This window comes from Pinus tabuliformis, chromosome 3_2 (assembly GCF_031772625.1).
Source record: "Pinus tabuliformis cultivar Carrire ecotype Pingquan chromosome 3_2, CPIR1, whole genome shotgun sequence".
NCBI lineage: Eukaryota > Viridiplantae > Streptophyta > Pinopsida > Pinales > Pinaceae > Pinus > Pinus tabuliformis.
The window spans coordinates 1,131,887,555-1,131,915,477 of NC_142302.1; the positions used below are offsets into that span (position 1 = coordinate 1,131,887,555).

Here is a 27,923-nt window from a genome sequence, read left to right on the forward strand (position 1 = left end):
GAGGAAGACTTTCTTTAGTTCTGCACAGAACTTCTCTGACAGAGTGCAATAAAAACTGGAGTCCAATAATATTACAGACATTATAATTGCGGCACTAATTCAGAGAGGCAGCTGTGAGTGTAGATAGACTGATATCTGAAGTGGAGAATCTCGGAGGAGGGGACAAAATGGTGGATACTGCTAATAAATATAAAAACTTGAAAACATATGGCCGTGATTTGGTTGAAATTGCTGGGGGGCTTGATCCTGTCATGGGTAGAGATAAAGAAATCCAGAGAGTTATTATGATTTTGTCTGAGAGGAATACGAGCAATCCTGTGCTCACTAGAGAGCCTGGCGTTGAAACGATTGCTGTGGTTGAAGGCGTGGCACGAAAGATTGTCAGAGGGGATGTACCGAGGTAAGTTCTTCTGCATATATTTATATGCTTCGGCCGCTTGCAAATTTTAGTTTGTAGGAAGGCTGCTTGTACACGTGTACAGCGTTTCAGTGGATATTTGGTTGCAGGATTATTTTCAGCTTGCAAGGTTGACAGAGAAGCTAATTAGTTTTGTTTTTCAAATGGTTTTACACAGCAATTTGCTAGATGTAAGGTTGATAGCCTTGGATATGAAAGCCCTTGAGGCTGGTGCCAATTGGGAGGAATTTACAGAGCGACTTGAGTCTGCACTGAAAGAGGTGGAAGATGCACAAGGAAAAGTTATTCTCTTTATTGACCGAATTCTTTCGATTCTGGATATTCGTAAGAGAACCGTGCTTCGGTTATGTATGCTTAAACACTTTGTTCAACCAATAATCATATATGTTATTAACGTAGATTAAGGATTATTCGAAGTCACTGATTTTAGGGTTTGGTTGGGGAATAATCCAGTAAAACCAATGCTTGTTGAGGGCCAATTTAGGTGCATTGTAGCAACTACTCTAAAAGAGTACCATTATTAGTCCTTGCCTGAGACTATTAGGGATCGATCGATCATTGACCGAGCATTAGTTTATACTTTGACCGATTTTTTTTTTCAGTGTTTTGGCATTTTAACCTAAGTTTAATGCTCCCAATTTCATTCAACAAACTTTTAAGCAAAGTTTTTGGTTCGGAAAGCAATTGAGGTCTTATTACAGCCTTAACGTTGCCCGATGCAAAAAGATTGACCCAATATCATCATATTCAAAGTAGGCTGTGGAAGCAAAGTTTCCAATATCATCTTATCCTACGTAGGCTCGTTGACTGGCCATTACTTCATTCGTTGACCAATTTTTTTTTAGCTTTATCAGGGTTTAACCAAAGTTTTATATTGCCAATTTTATCCATTAAAATTTTAAGCAAAGTTTTTCAATGAAAAAAGATCGACCTCTTATTGCAGGCTTAGATTATCCCAATGTTGGAATGTTGGGACAACTGATTTTATCCAAAGTTGTGATGCAGGAATGTTGGGACTACTGATTTTATCCAAAGTTTGTTTTATGTGACCAAGAGGCCTGCCACCTACACCATTGTCGACCAAGAAGCCTGCCACCTGCAACTGTGTGCATGTACATTGCCACCTACACTACTGTCGACCAAGAATTACCACCTGCACTATTTTCGACCAAGAAGCCTGCCACTTGGTGTGCATGCACATTGTCACCGTTGTCCACCAGGCTTCCTCGGTGACTAGTATATCATACTAAGAAGCAATGTTTGTTAGCGAGTATTGCAAGATGCATCTAGGAAATGGTGGTTAGCGAGTATTGCAAGCCTACATCACAATTTTCTCCAGACTGCACTATGGAAAACCTGCATCACACTTTTCCATTAAATTTGGACTATATTGCTCTATTGTCTTTTTGCTCGCATTATGCTCCCATTACAAAAAGAAAAGGTGCTTGGTAGCTTTGTTACCTGGTAATCCACTAAAGTAGCTATAACGCCATAAACGACATATCGCTTGTAGCGCCTTCGGCTCACCCATATTCTTCTGGTCACTCATAGCGCCTTAGGGAAGAACATCGATATTCTGACGATGCGCAAGGAGGCTACCATCGATATTCTGACAATGCGCAAGGAGGCTACCAGGTCCGAATGTGAGTAGCCTAATTAGATCAAATTGATCGATTACGCTGACTATTATTGAGTCTTCCAAATAGATTTGCAAGGTAGGGTTTGGTGTTTTGTACTTACCTCTTGGTCTCGTCCAGCAGTTATGTACTTACCTCATGGACCTGTCCAGCAACGTTCAAACTGGTTTAGTTGCAGTAAAGGGAAGTTGAAATAATAGCTGGCAAAATCGGGAAACCAAAAAAATACTTGTCAATGCTGCTTCGGAAAAGAATGAGATGAGTCAGAGGCTCCCAACTTGGGAGTTCCTGTCCGCCAGGAGAATGGGTAGAACGTTTATTTACGAGAATGCTTATGTTTCCTTTCCTTATGCGCAGAGCCCAAGCATTGATTGATACAAGCACATCTGCTATTGTCCGAGCCAATGTAGCTAACAACCGGAACTCCCCATATCCTAAAGTGTAATCCTTTCATTTAACCATGCCTATGCCCAAGCCATGAGCCCTAGTAACACACGACTCTATGGTGCCACTAAGGCCAGCGATGACCGTAATTTGTTCTCGGAAATGGCCCAAAATTTGATAGGCGATCTGATAACGGTAATTCATAAATCTGCTGGGTTTTTTGCTGCGCATACGAGTGGAGGCCATCACATAGTACCATCAACCCGCAAGAAATTGTGGCTAATTAATAGTATACTCTTAATTTTTCATGGCCAACATGGCCAAAATGGAGTCTGATGAAATCTCCATGGTTGAAGCACAACTTGAGCAATTCATTTCCATGGCATAAACACAGCCTGAGCACCTCATTTCCAGAATAAAGCCAAATCAATTTGCAAATGGTCATTCAATTCCGTCCTGGGAATTGAATTCGACTTCCGTGTACAAAGGCAAGCTCTAATCCCCACTTGAGGATGCCACTAGGATATCTGGTCAGAAAACCTTGTAAAAATTACTTGGAAAACGTAAAATAAAGAATGGAGGTGGCCACATATGTCACGACTTCGGTTGAAATGTAGTTTACGTTTGTCATTTTTAATTACATGGAAAATAGAAAATAAAGAATAAAGTTGGCAACATATGTCACGGCTTCTGTCTAAATGTTGTTTACATTTGTCGTTTTTTTAATATTATAATGCATCAAGTTTATCAACTAATCTTTCTTCCATAAACATGTTATATTAAATACTATACTAAAATAAATTAGTTTCCGTTTAAAATCTACCTGCTTGCTGGTCGATCTCTCTTGATACTGCCTGATATCTCTACCTCTTTCTTAGATCTTAGGGTTTTCGCACTATGCCGAATCAAATCCCCGTTGTGGGATGGTTATGCCTCTTTATCAAACCCACAGCACCAAACTCCTGATGATTCGCCTCCGCCCTACCATTCGGTTAGTGCACCCGGTTATAAAATAAGTATCCCCTCTGGCCTCGTTAATATCCGGGAGGACAAGCCTTAGATCTTGAGGTCAAGTCAAGTCTGTTGCTCATCCCCGGGCCTGAGGGTTCCTCTCCCATCCATCCTTATCGGTGAAGGAAGACTGTCACCAGTAGAAGATACAAACGACAACACCAACAGAAGTCACCAACAAATGTTACAATGGCTTGTTCAGAGATATATTTCCCACAACGGATAACAACAACTGCATAATATAAAACATTTAATTGGTTTACGATTTGGTTTATTGAAATGTCTGCACGTAATGCAATTGGATTGACATATAATATTACTAAATCACAATGCATAAACTGCACGGCTCTTAGATTTAATGAATGCTAAATTTGGATATCTTAAAGAGTCTTGACTATCAAAGATTGCCAAAGTTTTTAACTGGAAATTCTAGTGGATTACCAAGAATAAAACACCCATCATGGGCTCCGATTCGAATAGAGAATCTAAACGTGGCCCATGGAGCCGACATGTATGTGATTTTTCTAGATCTCATGGTGTCGCTTCACTGCCTTCGCTCCCAGTGAGGTGCACTTCGAAATCCATTGGCCTCTACAATTCGTTTTAATGTGTGCACCATATACCGTGATTCATATCAATAAGTGCATTCCATATGCCCCTATCCATCAAACTTAGTAAGTAATTTGTGGTTCTCCTGCTCTTCATATTCAGATCAAATTTAGCATTTATTTGCTTAAAACATGTAAGAACAGTATTATGCACCGGCAAGGACTTCTGGGTGCTTGCAACCCTTGTTAAATTCTGCACTACAATAACTTTTTCAACGATGCTTAAATAACAATAAAATCAAACATGATTGTAATACCTCATATCTCATGCCCTCCAACCATTTGCATTAGGTCTACGACATAAGCCAAGGTAACAAATGAATGGTGAAAGGGTTGATTGTAGTTGAAACAACAAAGCGAATACTTTTCAATGTATAACCAATGCTTATGTGTGTTCTTGACTTGCTGGAGTACTAAGATTTATGTTTAAGCATTCACTTACATAAAAACATCTCCATATGTGTGTGGGGACTTAGAAATTTAATTCCATATCGACTTAGAAATTTAATAGGTTAAAAACATTGATTTTATTTTATTATTGTTATTTTAAAAATTTAAGCATTACATATATATCGGATTACATTTGATAGAAATGTTTTTGTAAAGGGGAATTATGAACCTTGTCAATTTTAATGTAATTCATATTATAATGAGACATATTTGACGCAGTCCGTTTAATAAAAGGAAAGACCAGAAATATACCATCCTCGGAAAAACAAAGGTTTGAACGGATTCTTGGAAGAGGGATCTTGAAGCGCATGGCGTCGGAGGCAACGATGGACGCAGCCGCAAGAGAGTCGAGGGCGAACTCCTGGGAAGACGCGGTGACCATAACTTCAAACGCCAAGGAGAAAGTAGAAATTGGAAAGACGGCTCTTGCCTTAGAAACTTAAATTTGAAACGTCGAGTTGGGCTACATTCTACAAGCTGGAAGCTGGATTCTACAAGCTGGAAGCTGTTATTGGATCAATGGCTTGGAGGGCTAAGAACTGGAGTTTGTCAACCCCGGCAGGGACTACCGCTACGACAGTGGCTCCCTTTTTATGTAAAGAATGATGCTTCAATTGAGCGACGATTCCAGCAGGTGAGTGCTTATCCGGGTTATACAAGTATTGATTTGGCTTCTTTGCATTTATAGCGCTCTGTCTTAATAATTTACTACTATTACTATTTTGGGGCAGGTGGATGTGGCTGAACCTAGCGTGACTGATACTATCAGCATCCTTCGTGGTTTAAAGGAAAAGTACGAAGTTCATCATGAAGTCAAAATATTGGACAACGCGCTTGTAGTTGCGGCTCAATTATCAAGTAAATACATCAGTGGTAACTTGTTTGTTTAGGTAAAATTCTTGAAATAAAATATTTTGTGTATGAATGATTCCCAATGGAATTTCAATTTTATTTTGTTTCCTAAGTGAAAATGTGATGATATTTATTTGTTGAGGTGAATTTTTAAAATTTTAAAGTTTTTTTTTTCAAATAAATTTTATTATTATATCTTTTCAGTTACCTATTTAAATTGTATTTTTTTATATAAAAATATTCAAAATAAACATTATAATGTAATCAAAATGGTGTGTAATTTGTATTATTAAAACAAAGTGTGGTTGAATATTTACATAAGATATATTGATAATAAAAATGTAAAAGAAAAATTAGTTTATTTGAATTAGATTTTATAAATCCGAAAATTAAAATTTTTTATAATTTTTTTTTTTTACTGAAATATGATAATTAACATGTATCAATTTATTGGAGCTGAGCAAAGAAAATTAATTGAACGCCGCTGACCCAAAGAGAAGTTCACTGGCCACCAAACACAATAAAAGCCTTCAAAATTGATGAACTAGAGCAAACCCATTGGAGTAGAGTCCATACCTAGTAAAACTCTTGTAAACCCAATCTAATGAAAGAGGCCCAACACTTAGTAAAACCATTAAAGTTTAATAGAGTAAGGATGAGCCACAGAAGCCAAGCAAACCCAACAATGTTAAGAAAAACAAAGTTGAATGAATAAACCCCTCAAAATTAACATAACATAGTTGAATCACACTAGTCGAACAAAAAGAAAAACAAAGTTGAATGAATAAACCCCTCCAAATTAACATAGCATAATTGAACCACGAGCATTAAAAAAAACAAAGTCGATTACTCTAAAAATTAACATAACATAGTTGAACCACAGGGGTTGAGCAAACCAAAATCATTAAAAAAAAAAAGTCAATGACTCTAATGAATTATAAGAAGATTTCATGATTTATGAAAATTTTAATATTTAAAAAAAAAACATTATTCAAATTCAATGAAAAGTTTTCAAATAATATAAGAAAGAAATTGATGTACATAATCACTTATTACAAGAAGCTATGATGTAAAAACATGGAAGGATCTTAAGAATCTCAGGACGAATATATTTTGAATTTATTAGTAAAACTCTTGTTAACCCACTATCAAGAAGTTGGCCCAATACTAAGTAAAGCCACTGAAAATTAATAGAGTAGGGTTGGACCATTGAAGCAGAACAAACCCAGTAGCATTTAAGGAAAATAAGTCGAATGAATTCAACCCCTAAAAATTAATCTAGCAAGGTTTCACCACCAAAGCAGAGCAAACCGACAACATTAAGAAAAACGAAGTCCAAGACTCAAATGAATGGATGTTGAAACCCAAATTTGGTAGTTTCCATGGTAGGTAATAAGTATTTGGCTTGGAATTTGGAAAAATCGGACAAGTACAAGTCACATACAATTAATTTAATTTTTTTAATTACTACCTTAACAATTAGTGATGACATGGCACCTCCCTTGACAAGCTATGTGCTATATTAGGTACTCGAATTTATGACAATTACTAGATACACTTAAATGTCAATGTGAGGGTTTGGAATTTTACAAGAAGTAATTGTTGATGTGTCAATTTAATGTGTGCATGTCAAATACGGGTCTCGGAACTAAATACCTGTTGCAGGTCGTCAAATTCTAGGCATGATTCCAACAATAGTGTTCATTACGATAATGAACCCAATCACTAATCATTCTTGTACACTTCATTATTATAATGTACCCAAACACCCTTGTCTCGTGTGACGTAGTGAGATACTTCAAAAAAATTCACTAAATTTTATAATTAAGTTTTGATGTGTGGCTTTTTCATATGCCCATACATGTAATAACAGTGGGTGGAATTTATACAATTCTATGTTTTTGGGAAACTTGAAAGAAGGCAAATTAGAGCTAGAGGATACACTGGATTCCAACATAAGCCCTAGAGTATTAATCGCATCCTCAACACTGTTGACTATCATTACCAAAGTTCTAAGCAAAATAGAGAAAAAATGGGAGTAAAAATGGGAGTAGGAATGTTGGGAGAATCATTTTCCAAAAACGTTTAAGAGTAAATTTGTGCTACTCATAAACAATAAACAATATTATTATGAAGTTAGAAATTCCATCCAAAATACGTTAGTGATTATATTAGAACTTGAAGGGAATTGCTTATAAATAAACAAGCAAGAATATTCAAATGACAACCTAAACAACAAGCATGGTTCCACCATCACTTATATTGGTATCCTCATCATTAGTATCATGCTACATCCTTTAAGCCCTAAGGGATAGTTCAATTGGTCGAGTTCCTATTGCTAAGTACCTTGCCAATTGGGAGGTCACAAGGTCAAATCTCCTCAACAACCTTGGGGTTAGGCCCGACCAGATAAGCTAGCGAGTAGATCCCTTCGAGTGGATCTACTCGGATTATTACCCGCAGATGTAGCAGCCACTCAGTGATCGTGAACCACAATTAACAAAAAAAACATGCTACATCCTTTGCCTCTTCGTCAATTATCTAAAGACATTAGTAAACACTACCTAGTTTTGTGTCATGTCCCTTTCCAAGTGAAGGGTCATGTTGATTTGAAATAAAGAATATTAGATCGAGGGTCTTTCATTGATCCAAAAGCTAAGTTTGTCAGACCAAATGGTTTTATCTTAGATATCAATTATAATAATGAGGGCTTTATAAATTGTGAGTACAACATCATTAGCGCGAGGAAGGCCAAGCCTATTAATTTTTTGGCAGCGGGATGATAAAGAAACTTTAGGGAATTGGAGCTAAAATACCTCAACGCTGAGGGCCAAATATTCTTGTGCAGAGACAACAAACAAACCCAACAATCCCTATTTTATACACACATTCTTAGGTTTCCATGATATTTTGTAACCAGATTTGACATGAGATTCTTTCCTTCAATTTTAATAAAATAAGTGTTGGGTTGCAATTACTTTATTTACTGTGCAAATGATGTTGAGGGTTTCTATTTAATTGTCATGCAAAATATTTGTCAGAAAAACATTGCCCTTTTATCTAGAGGCAAGTTGTTTGAATAATTTGTTTATCAAAATGGTTATTCATAAATTGTTTGACGAAATGTTTCAATGGGTTAATGGATAGTGTAGTGGTTCAATGTATGTTAACTGTTTGACGGAAGGCTTCAATGAACACTTAGATTATTGCACAAATTTAATTTGACACATTTAGGAATTATTCTATCGGTTGATTGGGAAACCCAAGAAAGGGACATTATAGTAGTATTAGAGATGTGCATCCTACCATCCTAAGGGGTGGTTAACAATGAAATCCAGATTGTTTAGGGGAGTGACTAGTACCCTTTCAAATCAAAGTAGTAGTATGATGGTGGGAAGTGTTGGCATTATTGTGTGCATGGTTCCAGCTAGCTGATGTTAGCATTGGTTCATGATGGTAACCTAAGTCACCTGACACGAGGATTCGGGATTTGAGTGTCGGATACAGACATGTTGACCCCCTGAAACAGGACACGTTCGGATACGTTATATATATATCAAACATAGATCTTCATCTATATGTAAGTTTTACAAAGTAACATTATGCATACAAATACAATTGTGACATAAATGATAAATCATAATACATATTCAATTCATCAATGATCCAAGAGGAGAAAGACAAGACAGTAAGATAAAGATACTATAGTTTTCTCATCAAGTCATCAAAATCAAAATGTGTTACATAGGTAGTGCAATGCCAATGGCAAATAGAAATAGCAAATACAAAACAACTACAAGTATACAAGCCTCAAGGCAGTGGATAGCTCATGACTCATGAGTCATCAATCCTCATAGTCATCATCCTTGAATCTCCTTGAAAATACTCCCACACCATTTTCTCCTTGCTCCCAAACACCCATAGCAAACTAAACAACTAAATGTGAAAATAGAATGGGGAAATACATCTTTATAACATCATGTGGGTTCCTGATATCTAGATTCGTGTCTGAAAATCGGGACACGTTCTGGATTCAAGACACGTAGGGCCTGGGGGAAGAATCTAATTTCATAGATGGTAACTAGTTCAAGTTAGCATTGATGTCAGTGCTATGTATTCTAGTTGATGCATTGATTCCATCCTTGTAGTATGGTTACAACTGGTTGACTTGGCATTGAGTTGGTTGTGTTGGCATTGATGTCAACCTTATGATGTCAATCTTGATGGTCAGATGGTGGCATTGGTGTCGTTAATGGTGTTTATGTTCATGTTATGATGATTTGTTGATGTTGCTACAGATGGATGATGCAGATCTACATGTGATGGAGATGATGGCTCAACTGTCATTCATGTTGTTTATATGGCACACTAGTTGGGTCTTCATTCATGCTGATGGAGATGACTTATTGTAGTTGTATGTTGGTATGAAAATGTTGTTTTAGAGATGCTACAAAGTGTGTTCAGATGGGTTGCAACTCGTGTAGGTGTCAAAGGAAAGCAAAGGACTTATTGGCAGACAAGTCATCCTTTGTTTGTTGAACTTTTAGGTCAACTTGGCAGTGACACTTGGGAGACATGTTTGATCCATTTGCAGAGGTGTCAAAGGTTGTGACAGAGGTTTGGAGGCATGTACAAGAGTTGGGGAAGGTAAGCAAGAAGTTGGAGGCAGTTCTGAGATGGATTTTTTGGGTTCTAACCATCCTTTGCCCCAACCGCACCCATGCAAGCTTGTGTGTGTGGTTGAGCTTCCTCGCGAAAAATTCTACAGATTCCTCATGCACATTGGATGTAATTCGATTTGGAAATATCAGAAGGCTTCTAGATTAATTGAAAAAGGTTGAAATTGTTTTTAAAATTCTTCCAATGGGTGTGAATGCATTTAGTGCACAAGTAGTGATAGTTGAGGATTGATTTCGTCAAATTTGTGCACTCTTGATCATAGGCCAAAGGTGAATTTCACCCAACATGTTTTATATACTTCATTTTTGTAGTTGGGTGAGGTTGATGAAGATAGTATGTGAGTGGGAAGGATGCAGAGAAGTAGAGGAATACTTCAGACCTAGTTGAAGGTAGAGATAGATTTTGCATGAGTGTAAATGGCAGTGAGTGGAGTATATTGTTGAAGCAAAGATATCATTGTCCAAATCAGAATTGAGGTTGTTGTCGTAGATATTTTATATGGAGAATTTTTTTTTGGAAGAGATGGAGACCTTGGTATAGCTCCAAGTTTATGACTCTCACATTTATTTTGCAGGTGTTGCTAGTGCATTTGGCACATAGCCATTGTGTTTTATGTTGCTGATTGTATCATGCAAAATTCATATTTTGGAGTGAGGGTTTGATGTTTTGTTTGAGTATGAGTTGTGTTTTAGTTGTTTGTGATATTATTTAGTTTTTGTTAGATGGATTGTGGCCACTATTTTTCTTGAGTGGAGAGCATATGATTGTGGTGTTTTATATTTATTGATGGTGTCTTGCTATTGGAGATTGTATTGCAGAGTTGAATTAAGTTGATTAGAGAAGTCTTGCGATCTAATGTGAAAATATATGAAATGAGGTCTACATAGAGTAAAGGAGTAGTGGCTTCATGGGTGTGGACCAGTGATTGAAAAGTTTCAGCGAAAGGAACAGTTTCTCCATCCAATTGGAGTTGGATATTCCAATTAGACTTGGATTAGGATCGTTGATCGTGGTGGCTTTCAACAGATAGTAGTCTCTAGATCCGTGTGAGAAAATAGTCTTCTGAGATGATCAGTAGAATCGAGTCTCCTGGCCTATGGGAGTTAGTTGATTGTATATGAGGTCGAGTCTCCTATATGATGGGAGTCATCAAATCTATGTCAAAGACATCATTTGCTTAATAGAAGATTTAGAGCAGTGCAGTAGCAACAAAGGTGATTTTTTGCCTGGTGGAGGGTTTTCCACCAGATATCTTGTGCCTCTTGTGTGATGGTTTTTTTGGTTGTGTTTTATGGTTTTATTGTATATTGTTTCTCTCATGGTTGTTTGATTTAGGTGCTTACATTGTTTATATTCATTATTTTATTCATGTGATGATATAGTGTGTTGTTGGTTAATATATGTGATTCAGTAAAGAAGTTTAAATGGTGTAAATTGTTAATAAGACACACTATTGATTCACCCCCCCCCCCCAATAGTGCTCAAATGTTTCCTACAAGAAGAATGATCGAAGAAGAGATTTTTATAGTAGGAGATCAACTTGGACAGTTGTCTCCATCCAAAGATGTCCTTCTTAGCTTGTTGGAGGAGGTTACAAGGAAATTACAAATGGTGGGAAAACCACCTTCTTAGTTGACTCTAGCAGTTTTGGTTCTAGAAGTAACTTACTTGGGTGAGTACAGGGTATTGTGGTATAAGAATAGAGTTAAGGATTGTTTTTCATTATTGTATGAGTGAATTTTTAAGGGTTGCAGCTCTTAAAAACCCTTATAAGGGGGATATAATGCATAAAATATTTCAGCTGGTTATGGGAAGCTTCTAGGGGATAGATCAAATGGACAATCCATCTTTTTGCAAGAGGACCAAAATTCTAAAATTAATGGCAGACGTAAGGTCATGTGTTATTATGCTTGACTATCGTTATCATGATCTTGTTTTACAATAGTTTCATTATTTCCTTGATGCTATCAAAAAATACCATGGAAAATCCATTCATGAGCACATGAGAATTATCATGGGTACAATTATTGATGACTGTGATGAAAGTGATGTTATTTTGTAGCCCATCATATCTTATTATTGGTTGTCTAGAATCAAAAGTAGGTCACTTCTACAACTAATTATAACTTGGTATACGATGTTTTCAAACAACATGAAGGGAAGCTAAATTGTTGCTTAATGTGGAGTTGATAGGGTTTAAACTACAAGAGATGTATGAGCCTAGAGTGTAGATTCAATCTTATATGGTAGCCACAACCCATGAGGAGGACAGTTGTTTCACTTCACTGATCTCTTCTACAGGACTTTTCAATGACAACCACTAGGAACATACTAAAGAAGAGATTAAACATCTTTAAAAAGGCATTCTAGAAATAAAGGAGAGAAATAAGATGCTCTAAACACCATATTACAATAGTACAATGAGCTTGAGTTCCTTGGAGTTAGGTGTGCTAGGACAACTACCAATCTAACCCATGTTGGGAAACATTTAGAGTTTCTAATGAGGAAACAAAATAAGCCTACTTTGGAGTTGCAAAGTAACCCTCTTCAAGAGTACATAAACAAGTCTTGTAGTACCATGAATCCACATTTGTACAGTGGGGAGGTGAGTTGACATGAGGAAGAAGGAGCTAATTCTCTTTTATTGCTTTTACAAGTTGAGTAAGGTCATGAGATAGAGCTTTAGTATATGTTCCAATTCAAATAAGAGTGGCACAACATCAACATGGTGGGAATATTACTTGTGTTCATATACATGAGGTCTTTTTAAGGGGTTGTTGATAACTAAAGATGATGGAAGACACATTATGTGGGAGGTGATGGAATCTAAAAATAATATAATTCTTGTTGATACTTCCTATTTTGGAATTCCATTTTAGTTGGAATGGAGAGAGATTATGAGTTGGTACCCCATTGAGTTAGTGATGCTTGGAAAGATACTTATATCTAGAGGTATAATGCAACGTGAGCCCTCAAATATTTTGGATGATGGAATCCAAAATGGGTAATAGGGTCTAGGTGGAGGATGTCATCATGTGGCAGAGCTCGATGGAGTGTCTAAGATTCATTTGATGCAACAACAATTTCTCATATTCAGTCAGGGTGAGATATCATGGGAAGCAAGATTAGATAGATATTTTGATGGAGAAGTGGGGCACACTATCAGGTGTTTACATGTATTTTATCTAGGAGACCAACAACATTTAGAGATTGGGTATCCCACTTGGGATGGAGCATAGAGAGAACAAGTTTTCCTCTATGTTGAGGGTTGGAAACCTATAGGATTATAGATACACAGTAGAGGATGACATCATCTGCTTAATCCCTGAGTCCACTCTCAAGGACAAGATGTTTTGTGAGAATGGTCCATGCTTCACTATTTGCAGTGCATCCTAAGGATTGCCACATTTACAATTAGGTCGGAGAGAGATTCTATGGGGAGGGCCTTGAGGGTGTTATGTCAGGTGATGAGATGGAGTGTATGACTTGTTAGTAGGACAAGTCAAGGCATAGTTGTTTGGCAGGATTTGTTGCTGCAAAATCTAGCAGGCCTTGTAAAGGGGTACCCCACAAAGCTATTACTAGACCAAGTGACAACAATTGGGTAGTGGCCCACTATCACCATAGCCAAAACCCCCTATTATTTATGGACTTTCACTAATGGGAGGAGTCCCAATATGAGGTCACCTATGATGGATATTCTAATTACAAAGGTATATGATGACCAATAGGCTTATAAGGAAAAAGCACAACTTGAGTACAAGGTTCCAATTACCCAATGGAGGCAAACCACTTTTCAAAGAGAGGTTGAATTTATGAGGCACAATAATTAGGGCTTGTTTAATGGGTTGAGTGTTTGGATGGCCAAAGGTCAAGTCAAGGAGAAACAATTTCCAATGATGATTTTCAACAAGACAGAGGCATGTGAGACCCTCAAGTAAGCCCTTAAGTTGAAGCAACACCAAACTAGGGTTTACGTAGGGCAAATGACTAGGGCAACAAATTTTATGGACAAACTTGAAGTGAGTTCCTACTAATATGGTTGATTTTGAGGCAACAAACTATATCCTTTTCATTTAGACTCTTCAATCCAAAAAAATTCCTTGCCTAGAAAGTCACACCAAGTCCTAGTTTGGATGATTGGCCTTAAAGGAGCCAAATTAGGTCAATAGAGAAAGAGATAGAATTTATGGATAAAAATTGAATTTGATCACCAATGAGATAGGTGAGTGCCTTACTTCTTGAAAGGATGGTGTCTGTGAATTAACTGGATAGCTAAAGGTTTCTAAGGAGGAAGAATAATTGATGCTCTAGCATCAAATACCCTAATAATTACCTATGTAATGGATCAAGGAGTTTTATGGAAGAGCCAATAAAAGTTCACCACTAGGACTATCATTCACATGTTGTTCATGACTAATGTACGCAACAATGATATCTAGAATCATAGCACCAATTTCCTCCACAAAGAAAAGAGGTTGAAATAATTCAAGTCCAAGTGATGATGAGAATACAAGTGTCCTCTCCTTATATATATGAGGATGAATAGAGATAATTAAACCTAAAAACCCCTAATCAACAAGTAAAATCACATGATGAGGTGTGTTACAAGCCAACCCACTATCCAAGACCTAAAACATTAAAAAAATCCCACACGTGTGAGCCGCAAGGCAAGAAAAGATGACATCATCCATGTGCTAGGACATCTAGGGCATTCATTAGTGCTTTTGGGTAACAAAATTGGTGTAGAAGCACCTAAAATTCACCCTTTAAGGGTTAGCCTTAGATATATGTCAATATCCCTCTCGGACCCCAAATTTCATCTTGGGGCACAAGTGTGGTCTCATGGGTCTCCAAATGGTCATAATGTCAATCTTTGCTCCAATGTTGAGGGCTTCCAAGGTGGTGCTAGCCCTCCCATGTCTCAAGGGGTGAGACCATTCTCATCTCGACCTTGTATTAGCTATCATCTCTCATGAAGTGCTAAGTCAGCTGGGGACCTATCGGGTCCAGGCGCATCATCCCAAAAAGTCATCAAATGCAGGGAAAAGTGGCAAAACATTGTGTGGTGTTGGAGGTTCCCAAGGGTGTGTATGATGCTCTATTGTTGCTTGGAGTCCCATGGCTCTCAATGCTTCACTTGCAAGTGTCAATATGATTCTTTGCAGGCCTAGGCCCCAGTTAGGTTTCACAAGTCATGGTTGTGGAACCATTTAACAAACATATCAGAAAGTCTCGCAAGCAACAAATCATCAGGTACAATAATCATTTTTGCATCTAAGTGGACCAAGCTTGAATGTAAAGGGCTATTTGACAATTCAAACAAGGATCCCCTTCCAAATTTTGGGATTTGAACTTGTAATGGTGTTGCCTCCCTAGGTAGGAGTGGCTATAGGACAACCCTATCAGGTGTTTCCATCCCCTAAGGGGAAGTGACATTTCCTTAGTCCACCCTTCAATCAATAGGTGTTATGTGAATAATGATGGTAGCAGAGGAGATAAGACTTAATGGCCAAGTGCCATGGTCAAAGGGACCAACATGGTGGGATTCGCATCCCGAGTGTATATATGTGAGGACGGAGAAATCGTGGATGCATGAGTTACCAACCTGGCCTTTGCTTTTCCACCTCTCTTGTGCACCTTATACTTTTTCTTGATTTTTATTTGTATTACTTCTCGTAGCTCAAAGGGTTAGCGCTTATTTTGTATGATGTATAATAGTTGTATTACCCCTCACTGATGAGGCAACTCATTGTCTATTGGGGTTGGGACATGCAAGGGTTCCTTTTATGATGTATAGGAGCAATATTGTGCTAACGAACTAGGTTATGGCCATAAGGGGAGAGGTAGAGCTCATGCTAGGATTTTTCTCACAAGATAATGTGTATGTACATACCCTCTTTTGCATTTTAATATTCTTTATTTTAGTTTTCTTATGGAAAATATATGTTTTTTCTTTTCTTTGCACTGCAACAACCTCCTAGGGCCAAGTTTTGAGCCCTACCTAGGTATGAGGATATATGGGCACCAAATCCCAAAGAATCAATGGTCGTTCGAACTTGAAGAATTGAGATGGAATATAGGGTTTGTAATGTAAGATGGAAAGGTGGTAAGCATAGTGTCGAGATAGATGGAACATTATCTCAATTATAGCTTCCCAAGTAGTGCCCCTCCTATAAGCATTGGGGCATTAGGGGAGGTCCCACTAGACTAGGATCAAAGATTAACCCCCCATTTAAGGTAACTGAACAGGATCACAGTCAAAACCCATACTTCTTCCAGGACAACTCATAATCTATGCTGAAAGCTCAAAGTATAAACACGCATAAGTGCTTGATTGCAAAATGAATAAATTACCTTTTAATCGAAGCCCACCTTCGTTCATGTTCTCTTGCGAGATGGGTGAGAAGCATATAAATGATGCATGTGGCAGTGATGAATAATGGCATGTCATCAACTGGTGGTGGTTGTATGGGGTTGTTGGCTGACTGACTGGATGCAAAGTGCTGGAGAAAAAAAAATCTCCTATTGGATCACCCACGTTTGGTGGGTAACATTTGGATCCAACTGGGACATGAGCTCATTGTAGAGTGTATAATCCATATACTTACATAGGGATTTCATGATAAATCCAACAATCCCTGGGTCCATAGACTTGTAACATGCACATTGCAATCAACCTATTTGGGAGCATGTGCATTGGGTGTAGGGTATTGCCCATGTTTTATATGAGAATATAAATCCATACATATAATAAAATCTACTCTAAATGCAATTTAATCTACATGAAACATGACATGAATGTTATTAGCGTGCTCATATAATATGCAATGCACCTAAACTACAATGCATGATAAGTGAATGTTGATTCCCATTAAAGAAGGTGAGGTGGCTCCATTTCACACGGAAGGCAAAAATTCATGATCTAGTTCAGAAATGTAAAACTCACCTACACGCACTTTCCCATGGATCTTGACGGGGATAAGGTCCTTATCAACCAAAATAATATCACCCACTTGGTAGTCCCTCTTTGGTTTTTGGACCCATTGATTTTTAGGGACACTCCGCTTGTGTTTAATCTTTTAGTTTGAAAGACCTCTTGAGAAGTGGGAGGCTTTGTAGGCTTTCAAGTCTCATGATGAGGATTGTGATTTGTAACTTAGAAGTGGTCTTATAGGTGGTGTGGGATGAGAAAGGGAATGGTTCAATATCTTTAACATGCTCGGGCAACTAAGGTTCCCTATAGAGGATCAAAGGGGTTCCATTAGTGGTGGCGTATGATAAATCCATTTGTAATTGTCCACCAATTGAAGCAGACCAATTCCTTGACAAAAGCATCCCCCAATCATCAGGCACATCAATGACAACAATATCCATTAATATAGAAATATTCTTGGTAGCTTCCAAGAGACCTTTACATCTTTGATAAGACCATAAACATTAATAGAATTAGAATCAAATCCACATGCATTCTTATATGGCCTAGTAATTTCCATTTCCAATTGATGCATCACTTTCAATGGCATAACATTTGCTAATGCCCTTAAATCAAGCATGCAATCATGCAATATAAGATTGTTAATTAGTAAGGATACCAAGAATGGATCATGACCCCCATTGTTCTTTTCGATGTGCTTATTTTGTAATATGATATGTGGGTCATCAAGTTCATCAAGACCTAAAGCTTTCTTGATTTGCCTCCTTTGGGGAGGAAGTTTAGCCATCTCTTTAAGGGAAATTGGCACAGTCACCTTACCCAAGATACTGTCCATGTCAACATTCAACTCAATCTCATTACTCTTAGGTTTTGGCTTCGATTTTTTTGCACTTTCCCTTGGGAAGTTTCTTTCCTTTGAGATAGGTTTTCAATGTTAGAGTTTTCTTGGGTTTGATCTTTATTTTTCCTTGAATATTAAAGGCCCTTGAATATTCCACTATTTCAACAACCAACACAGGTTCAACTCGATCAACATTGATTTGGGTTTTTCTAGGCTTTGGGTGGACATAAGTGTCCCCAAGTAAGATGTTAAATGCATTGGTTTCATTTACAACATTCAAGTGTTCTAGGTAATCCTCTTCTTCTTCTTCTTCACAAGGACCTTCCTCCTTGGGATCCTCAGAGGGTGGATACTAGGGTGAATCTTCTTGTTCCACTAAGTTGGTTGGGGCAAGGGTGTTTACCACATTTTGTTACATGGTATGGTCTTCATTGGTGGCCTTCCTAGCAAAAAAATTGTCCTTGTTGAATTGGTTCTTTGAGGAAAATTCGCCCTAGAACCTTGATTTCATTAACCATGGTTATTCTATTAATGAGATCCATTTTCCCTTAAGGTGATTTTAGTAGTGAATTTAGAAATTTTTTGTGAAAAGGCTTGGATAGAAAGGTCATCTTGGGATCTAATCTTAGGTTTAGGCTCAACCTTGGCCCTAGGGTAGTGGAACATGTCTATTCGAGCAACATTTACATTTTGTTCAACTTAAATAACAAATTTCTTTGCCTCAACCAAATTTTGAGGGCTATTATCTTTAAGGACGTAAGTCAAATTCCCATGGAAACCTTTTATGAACCCATCAAGGATGATAGCATCAAAGGGTTTAAACCTATCAGGGACTTCCTCGAGGCGGTTATGGAATCTTTGGACAAAATCCGTAATGGTTTCCTTATCAATTTTTATTGTAGCTATAATTTTTTCAAGCAGCATACCTCCATCTTGCTATGTTGCCCATGGTTTCTTGAAAGCATCATGAAAAGGGTCCCAATCAGTGACGCGTCCTTGAGGCATGATAAATTACCAATCTCTAGGATCTCCATCAAGATAAATGGAAAACAACATCATATACTCATCTTCATGATCTGCGTACATAGGACCCATTGCCTAATAAAAGTTGTGAACATGGCTTTTAGTAGCAGTTGTGTCATTACAATTAAATATAGGCAATCAGTCATGATATCTATCAGGAAAGGGATGAGTATCATCAAGGTTCCTACTAAAGTCTAATGGTCTAAAGGAAGAAAAGTTCTAAGGTCTATTCATGTTTGTAGTGGGGGGAGGATCAGGGGAAAGTTTCCTTACCAAAGGTGTGTTTGTTTTAATAGGAGAAGCACCTACCTCCACAACCCTCCTACTAGTGCCTCTTTTTCATGGAGCTATGGTTATAGGATTATCCTCAGAAGAGATAGTAGGTGATGTAGAATGAATTGATTTAAGAGTTGCCAAAAGGGGATCTATCTTGTCATTAGAGATTATCCCACTTCAAAGAGTAAATATAAGGCTTCAAACTAACGGAGGACAAACTTGCTTCCTCCCTGGGAACAATGCTATAAATGTTGTTGCAAAAACTAGTAGGCCTTACAAAGGGGTACCTTACAAGGCTATTGCTAAACCAAGAGACAACAATGGGGTAGTAGCCCACTCTCACCACAACCAAAACCCTCGGTTCTTTATGGACTTTCACCAATGGGAGGAGTCCCGATATGACGTCACCTATGATGGATATTCTAAGTACAAAGGTATATGATGACCAATAGGCTTCTAAGGGAAAAGATCAACTTGAGTACAAGGTTCCAATCACCAAATGGAGAAAAATCGCTTTTCCAAGAGAGGTTGAATTTATGAGGCAGAGGACATAGGGCTTGTTTAGTTGGTTGAGTGTTGGGATAATTAAAGGTCAAGGCAAAGAGAAAGGGTTTCCAACAATTATTTTCAAAAGGAAAAAGGCGCATGAAACCCTCAAGTAAGCCCCTAAGTTGAAGCAACACCAAAATAGGGTTTACCTAGGGCAAACAACTAGAGGAAGAAAGTTTATGAATAAAATTGCAGCGAATGCCTACCAACAGGGTTGATTTTGAGGCAACCAACTATACCCTTAGCATTAGACCCTTCAATCCCAAAAATATTCCTTGCCTTGTAATTCTCACCAAGCCCTAACTTGGATGCTTGGACTTAAAGGGGTCGAATTAGGTCAAGAGAGAGAGATAAATTTTATGGAGGAAAAATGAATTTGATCACCAACAAGGTAGGTCAGTGCCTTACTCCTTGGGATGATGAAGTCTATGAGTTGATTGGATAGCTAAAAGTTGCTAAAGAGGAAGGATAACTGATGCCATAACATAAAAAATGCTAGTGATACCTATGTAATGGTTCAAAGATTTTTATGGGAGACTTAATCAAAGTTTGCCACTAGGATTATCATTCACATGTTGTTCATAATTAATGTATGCAACAATGAGATCTAGATTCTATCAAATAATTTTTCAATAAATTAGGGCACAATAGAAAAACCCGGATTCAAGATATTCCATACATTAGACATAAAAAAATTGTTTATTCAACAAAATGATCACTTACAAGATAACATGCATGAAATTCCATCCATTGATCCAAGACAACAGCTCCAAAGACATGTGAGTAGCTCCAAATTTCAAAATTCATTCATAGATCCAATTTCCTCTAGAACATAAAGAGGCCAAAGTTCTCAAGAGGCCGAAATAATCCTAGTCCAAGTGAAAATGACAATACAAGTGTCCTCTCCTATATTTATATGAGAAGGAATAGATACAATTAAGCCTAAAATCCCCTATTCAACAAGTAAAATCACAATGATGAGGTGGGTTACAAGCCAACCCACTAGCCAAGAACTACAATATAAAAAATTTCCCACATATGTGAGGCATAGGGTAAGAAAAGATGACATCATCCATGCATTATGCCATCTAGGGCATTCGTTGGTGCCTTTGGGTGCCAAACTTGAGGTAGAAGCATATAAAATTCATCCTTTAGGGGTTAGGCCTTAGATCTCTATAAATATCTCTTTGTGGACTCTGTTGCCACAAAATCTAGTAGACCTTGGAGAGGGGTACCCTACAAGGTTGGTACTAGACCAAGAGACAACAATGGGGTGATGGTCCACTGTCACCATAGCTAAAACCTTCTACTCTTTATGGATTTTGGAGGAGCCATATGAGTGCTAGAAGGCAGCTTTGGTGAAGATCCTAAGAGTTGAAAATCTTGGAGGAGCGGGAGAGCAACTAGTGGGATGTTCGATGAGTCTATGTTTAGTCAATTTTGGAGCAGCAGGAGGGTTGATGGTGGCAGATTGGATGGATGGAGATGCAAGCTTTCTGAAGTTTCAGAAGTTGTATTGATCAACAAAAGAGATGACAAAGGACCTTCCAAATGTGTTCAAGGTATGTGCACTGAAAGGGCTAAGTAATGTGCACCTTTAATAAGTAGGTCAGGTGTACTTTGTTCATGGAAATATTGGTTTTCATAGTTGTTGACACCAAGCCCTAGTTGTTTATTGTATCATGGTTGTATGTAAGGGCCATGATCCATGGTACATAAGCCCTAAGTTTCTTGTATTAAAGTTTGTAATATAACAAGTTGTGGGTTAAAATTTGTCTTGTGCACAAGATTGATTCACTATTATATGTTTTCCATTGTGCAAAGTGCTTGTGTTGTGGCATTTGAGTGTGTTTGTGATCATAATCTTAGAAATAAACCTGATTCTTAAGTTTTGTGGAAAAATTCGACATATTGGGGGTTTTAGAAACAAAATTGACATGCCCAGTTTCCTTCTAGAATGGTGCTAATAGCTTGATCACAGAGATGGCCACTGTAACTTACACTGAGCTACGAAAACTGAACTGGTAAACTGTTATTAGTAAAATCAAGCATAATTCTTCTTAATTCATTAAAAATAAAGGAAATAATAATAATAAACTATGTAAACATGTATGAGGGAGTTTCGGTATGTTTATGGAGGAAAATGGTTAAAATGGTAACATAATTCTTCTTAATTCATTAAAAATAGTAAGATCAGGATAATTTAGAGGCCCGACATCTTGGTCAAGCAAAAAGTAATCATCAGTTTTTCCAACTGAAGTTGAATACATAACAACAATAAATATAACCAAGTTCTCTTGGTGAAACAAACCTTCCAGGACATCAAAGTGGAATATGGTCAGCTAATTGTCATTTTATGCAACAACGCTAGTGTAGTCAATATGTAAAAAATCCTATCATGCACTTAAAAAAAACATATTCCTATCTAGTAGCATTTCCTTAGAAAACAAGTCATTGAGCAAAATTTCAAGATGGAATATATTGGCACCAAAGAACATATTATTGACATCTTCACCAAACCTATGCCTAGAGAAACCTTTGAATATCTCAAGGATAATTTCGAAGTGATATCTCCTTTATCTCAATAAAGGAAACACAAACTCAAGGGGAGAACCCTTTGTTATTGATGTCAATGGGGGAGAGAATGCAGACATGGGGGACATCTGACAAGAAGTATGAAGATAATGCAGATAAGGGGGGGGGGAGGGGGGGCGAATAATCAAAAGAAGTAGATATCAAATTATTTCCATCAATAACAAAGGGGGAGCTTTTGAAAATGGTTGTTATTGATGTCAAAGGCTATCCAAATGAAAGAGTAAATTACCATTTCGATACCCTATCTTTGAAGGAATTTTTACTCCAATTACCTAGCTCAAATGGGATCATAGGATATATGGTTGGAAAGCTTATTCTGAGATATTTCTAATGATATATGGATTGTCTTCTAACTCCCCACAGTTGAGGAGAAATAAATTTTCGAATATTAATATACATTCTGCTAGTTACACCAGTTGGCCTAGTTAGTGGGCAAGTTGGCCCTACTTTTAGGAGTCGAACACATTATATATAGGTGTTGAGGAGGAGACAATTAGGCCATCACTCAAGTGCAATTTTGGTCTTGTTCTTGCATAGCGAATGAGTAGTTTTGATGTTTACACCTCATGAACCAAGTCGATTTGGAAATCTAGCCGAGTTGAAGGAATTTGTGTGAGATATATTTATTGTACCTAGGATGTAAAAGGGTTTTTGGCATAATTGTTTGGGGAAGGGTTTGTTCTTTTGTTGAGGCCAAGTGTAGCCCCTATTGGAGATCGAATTCAAGAGACCCGGTAGGCTGAGTTCTAGTGAGAAAAAGGGTCAAGTTTTCTCTAAGTTTTTCGTCTAGTTAGAGGGTCGAATATTGGTGTGGAAGGCCGAGTTTCAAGATTGTCTTGAGGGTTGAGACCTGATATTCTTATAGGACAAGTTCAGGGCTATCTTGAGGGTTGAATTTATGGTGCATTGTTTAAGTTCGATTGGAGGTTGAATTGCAAAGGCTAAACTATAGCTCTTGTTGATTCCAAGTTGCAGTCATTATGGAGGTAGAGTTGTAGTTTGAGTTGGGTACACGCTGCCAGGGGGCACACCTTTTCTTTGATCAATTTCTAAGCCCAAATGTTGTTTCTTGAATAGTAAAACAACTATAAGTTGGAGCTTACCGGGGATTTGTTTTCTCATCTTCTTAACAGGTTGGAGACTGCAATTTATGTAAGTTGGTGCTTACAGAGGATTGGTGTCTTCACAAATCATTGTAATAAATTGTAGATTATTTTCAAGTGTTCCTTCTTCAAGTCTTGACTTGCACTTTGACTTTTGGTCACACATTATGGATTATTGATTGTGTGATGTGAATTTTGTTACAATACTAACTAAGTAAAAAGAGTAATGAAATACTAATTCACCCCCCCATCATTATTTCCGACAAGTTGTTTATCAATCTTCCTCATTAACACTTTCATATTGGCATATGATATTTGCTTCACATTGTTTGAGAAATTTCAAACCCATGACTTTCTCAATTGCACCTTCACATCACTTTTTCACATAAACATTTTAGCAAACATATAATATCCAGACTACAATTTCTTTTGGTCCAAATTGATTTCTATCCATATAGTGCTAGTGTTGCAACCAATAGCTCTAGTTTCTAGCCTATATAATCCAATCAATGCAACTAGTAGCTTTGATATCACATTGTAATGTACCCAACCGCACCTATACACTATTGGGGTAGTGGGGTATTCAATATTCCACCCATTAAATTTTATAATTAAGTTTGAATATCACTTTTCTCACATGCCTAACCATGTGATTGGCTTGAATCCATCATTGTTATAGCTCTAATACCAATTTGTAATATACTCAATACCCTTTGTAACTAATGAGGATAAGGGATACTTCTCTGAGCCTCAAATATCCATCCATTTCTTGCTCTGATGCTAGTCTCCCCATTGTCTCATTCAGAAATAATGAATGCATGCACATGACAAGTAAGTTTATCCAAATATAATTAATCGTTTAATGTTACAGAGGTAAACTTATTTATGTAAACAAAACAACCAATGAATAACATAAACATCATTAAACTCAACATAACTATAAATAATTCAAACACTTACCTTTTTTTATTTAAACACTAATTGGCAGCAAACAAAGGACATTCTATCCAACCTTAGGTTTTGTTGCACTTCATCTATATGCAACAAGCAACCCTATAGAGGATATGAATCTACAAGGATGAAGTCACCTATGGATGGTTCTAGTCGTTTCACATAGCCCAATTTCTCAACAATCCACAATATAAAAAGTGTCATTGCAATCTCAATCCACCAACATTATTTCTCCTTCAACCCCCACAACCGAAGAAATAAGATCCTCTTCTCCGTCATGCAACTCATTGGGCTATTCCACTTTCCCTCTAGGCCTCAACATAGACTGGCCAATAAATTTCTCTAAAGGGAACTCATACTAAGGTGGTGTAGCCTTTCAAACATTCTTCAGGGAATAATGACTAAAAAACCTCTCTTGCATGTCCACAACATTAGGAATTTTAATAAGCCCACATATTTCACTTCCTCCACTAACTTCAAAGTTAAGTTAATATAACTTAGGATACTATGAGATAAATGACTTAGAATTATGATAAAATAATATTATTTCCCTTTCACCCCTTTTGAGCTTCCTATACCCTTTTTCTTTCTTCTCTTGTCAAATTATAGCCTCTTATGTTTTTGTCCTTCTCCTTATATAATAATGTAATTTTTTAATATTAATATTCAGTGTACAATATTTAAATATTACATCCTTCTATTGTGAAATCATAGCCTCCCATTTTTTTGTTTGTCCTTCTCCTTATGTAATGATGTAATTTTTTAATATTAATATTCGGTGTACAATATTTAAATATTACATCGTTGAGCTCTTGCCTTTTTATCATATACACATATACATTGCCCATCTGGAATTAAAAACTGGAGTGTTACAATACGTGATATGTGTATAACTCAGTATTTAACTTGTGAAAAAGTTTTGACATATTCAGTTAATTCTTGAGGGATCAAGAACTCCTTTGGGCTTTATGAAAATGATTTGCAATCTGTTTGTCTGAACAGGGTGGTGTCTTCCGGACAAAGCATTTGATCTGGTAGACAAAGCATGTGCAAATGTAACTGTGCAACTAAACAGTCTACCTGAAGAAATCGACACCCTTGAAAGGAAAACGATTCAACTAGAAGTTGAGCTGCATGCCCTCGAAAAAGAAAAAGATAAAGCAAGTAAAGCTCGTTTGGTTGAGGTCAGTTGTCGGAGATAACTTTGCAACTTTCTTGGCAAGTTGGCTGTCTTGTTGATCAGTCTATAGGCTTTTTTATTAGGATGGCGATGCTCTGATGTAAAGATATGTATTGAAACTTCTGGGTATGTAGGGGTGTTCAGTGTTGTTTGATAGAGTGAAAATTGTTGGTCGGTGAGAACCCCTAGTCTCATACTCTTTTCTCATACTCTTTTTCTTTTGATTGTGACAGATTCACAAGGAGCTTGATGACGTGAGAGGTACTTTGCAACCGTTGAAGATGAAATACCAGAAAGAAAAAGAGAAAGTGGATGAAATCCTGCCACTGAAGCAGAAGCGTAGGGAATTGTTGTTATCTCTGCAAGAACTAGAACGTAGGATGGATTTAGTACGAGTTGCTGATGTTCGAGAAGGGGACCTGAAACAAATAAACGATGCAATTGCTGAACGTGAAGCTGCGATGGGAGAAAATTTCATGTTAACAAAATCTGTGGGACCTGAGCAGATTGCAGAGGTACATTAAACGTCTGAATTTTAAGTAACTAAACATGCCTTCCATTGCATATGATTGACCTAATAAATTTTAACAATTAATGATAGTTATAGTCGGTGATTTTTTGGATATATAACTATGTGCTGCCTGCAGGTTGTGAGTCGCTGCACTGGTATTCCTGCTACAAGATTTGGTCAGAATGAGAAGGAGCGACTGATAGGTCTGGCGGGCAGGTTGCAGAAAAGAGTTGTTGGCCAAGATGAGGCAGTTCAGGCAGTTGCCAAAGCTGTGTTAAGATCACGGGTAGGATTTGGAAGACCTTAACAACCGATTGGATCTTTCCTTTTCTTGGGGCCCACTTGAGTTGGGAAAACGGAACTTGCAAAGGCTCTTGCAGCTGAATTGTTTGATAACGAAAAACAGCTGATCCGGATTGATATGTCTGAATATATGGAGAAACATTCAGTTTCAAGGCTTATAGGTTCTCCCCCTGGGTATGTGAAAAAGTTAAATGTTGTCAATGGAAATTGTTTGACACAATGAAACTATTTAATTTTTTTCTTAATAAATTTGCTGTTGCACAGACCTAAAATGGTTAGATGCGTCTGATTTTGAAATGGCAGTTATATTGGTTATGAAGAAGGGGGGCAACTAACAGAAGCAGTAAGGATACGGCCCTATAGTGTTGTCCTTTTTGATGAAGTTGAAAAGGCACACAAGTCAGTCCTCAACATTTTGCTTCAAGTGCTTGATGATGGTAGACTCACAGATGGACAAGTTCTCACAGTTAGCTTCTCAAACACAATCATTATCATGACATCCAATCTCGGAACAGAACCCTTGCTGCATTGTCTGGCCACACAACAATAGAAACAGCAAGAGAGAACGCTATGCAAGAAGTATGTGCATTGTCTGGACTACGTTTCTGCATCTTTTTTATATGATTATCATGAAGGTGGCTGCGGTGCTGTGACACGCCTTTCTATGAATTTTGTGGCAGGTTAGAACACATTCCAGACCTGAGCTGTTTAACAGATTCGATGAGATAGTTGTATTTAATACTCTCCTTCACGATCAGCTCAAGAAAGTTGTTAGACTACAGTTGAAAGATGTAGAGATTCGTCTTGCTGAGAGGTATCGCAGCTTTGGATTTTATTCTTCGGAAAGGCTATGATCCTGTAAGTAAAACAATCACTTTGTTTTTTTTTCTTTCTTAGTCAGAGTCTGTCTTGCTAGGGTCCCTGCATCTCTCTTTGTCCTGGATACGCTTCTTCCTCTTTCGTGTGCAATTCAGATCAAAATTAGTAAGTATAATGAAAGAGCTAAAGTCAGAGATTCTGTGTAACCTTAAAATGGATAATGTTGCACTCGCAGGTCTATGGTGCTCGTCCCTTACGGCGATGGATAGAAGGAAATGTTGTATCTCAGCTGTCTTTGATGGTCCTGAGGGAGGAGATTGATGAGACCAGTAAAGTATATATTGATGCAATGCCTGAAGAAGAGACATTATCTTATCACGTAGAGGACAGGAGTGGCGGTCATTAAACAAAACATTGGTGCAAAAGCAAATACCCTCATAGATATTCCTATTTCTGTGTATCCTGTTCCTGATCCGTCTCAGGCAGTAAAGAAGAAAAATTGAAGGAATAAATAATAATAAGCAAATAGAAGATTAGTTGAAGATCCATAGTTTTCAAAATTTAGAGGTGAATAGGGTTGTCAGAGGTATATATATTTTAATATAGTGAGTTTTTTGGATCAAAGTGGATTTCTGGTTTCATTATATGTATTTTATGCACTAATTTGATGTGTAATTTAGTTAAACTAGTAATTGCATCAAATGTGGCAAAGGAAACGCTGTAAGTTGATAGCATATGAAAAAAGAGCATAGATGAACAATTATGTGACATGTTATGCGATATCAATGTAGTCCA

At 37.4% G+C, this 27,923-nt stretch overlaps 1 pseudogene across 1 annotated transcript; it reads left to right on the plus strand.

Moving 5' to 3' along the window:
- Positions 1–27,534, plus strand: LOC149184675 (chaperone protein ClpB1-like; annotated as a pseudogene). The gene is made up of 11 exons (XR_016256821.1): positions 1–400; positions 576–766; positions 872–934; positions 5,084–5,142; positions 5,240–5,381; positions 25,318–25,499; positions 25,729–26,010; positions 26,143–26,483; positions 26,613–26,888; positions 26,990–27,167; positions 27,364–27,534. The product of XR_016256821.1 is annotated as a chaperone protein ClpB1-like (transcript).
- The last annotated feature ends 389 nt before the right edge of the window (positions 27,535–27,923 follow it).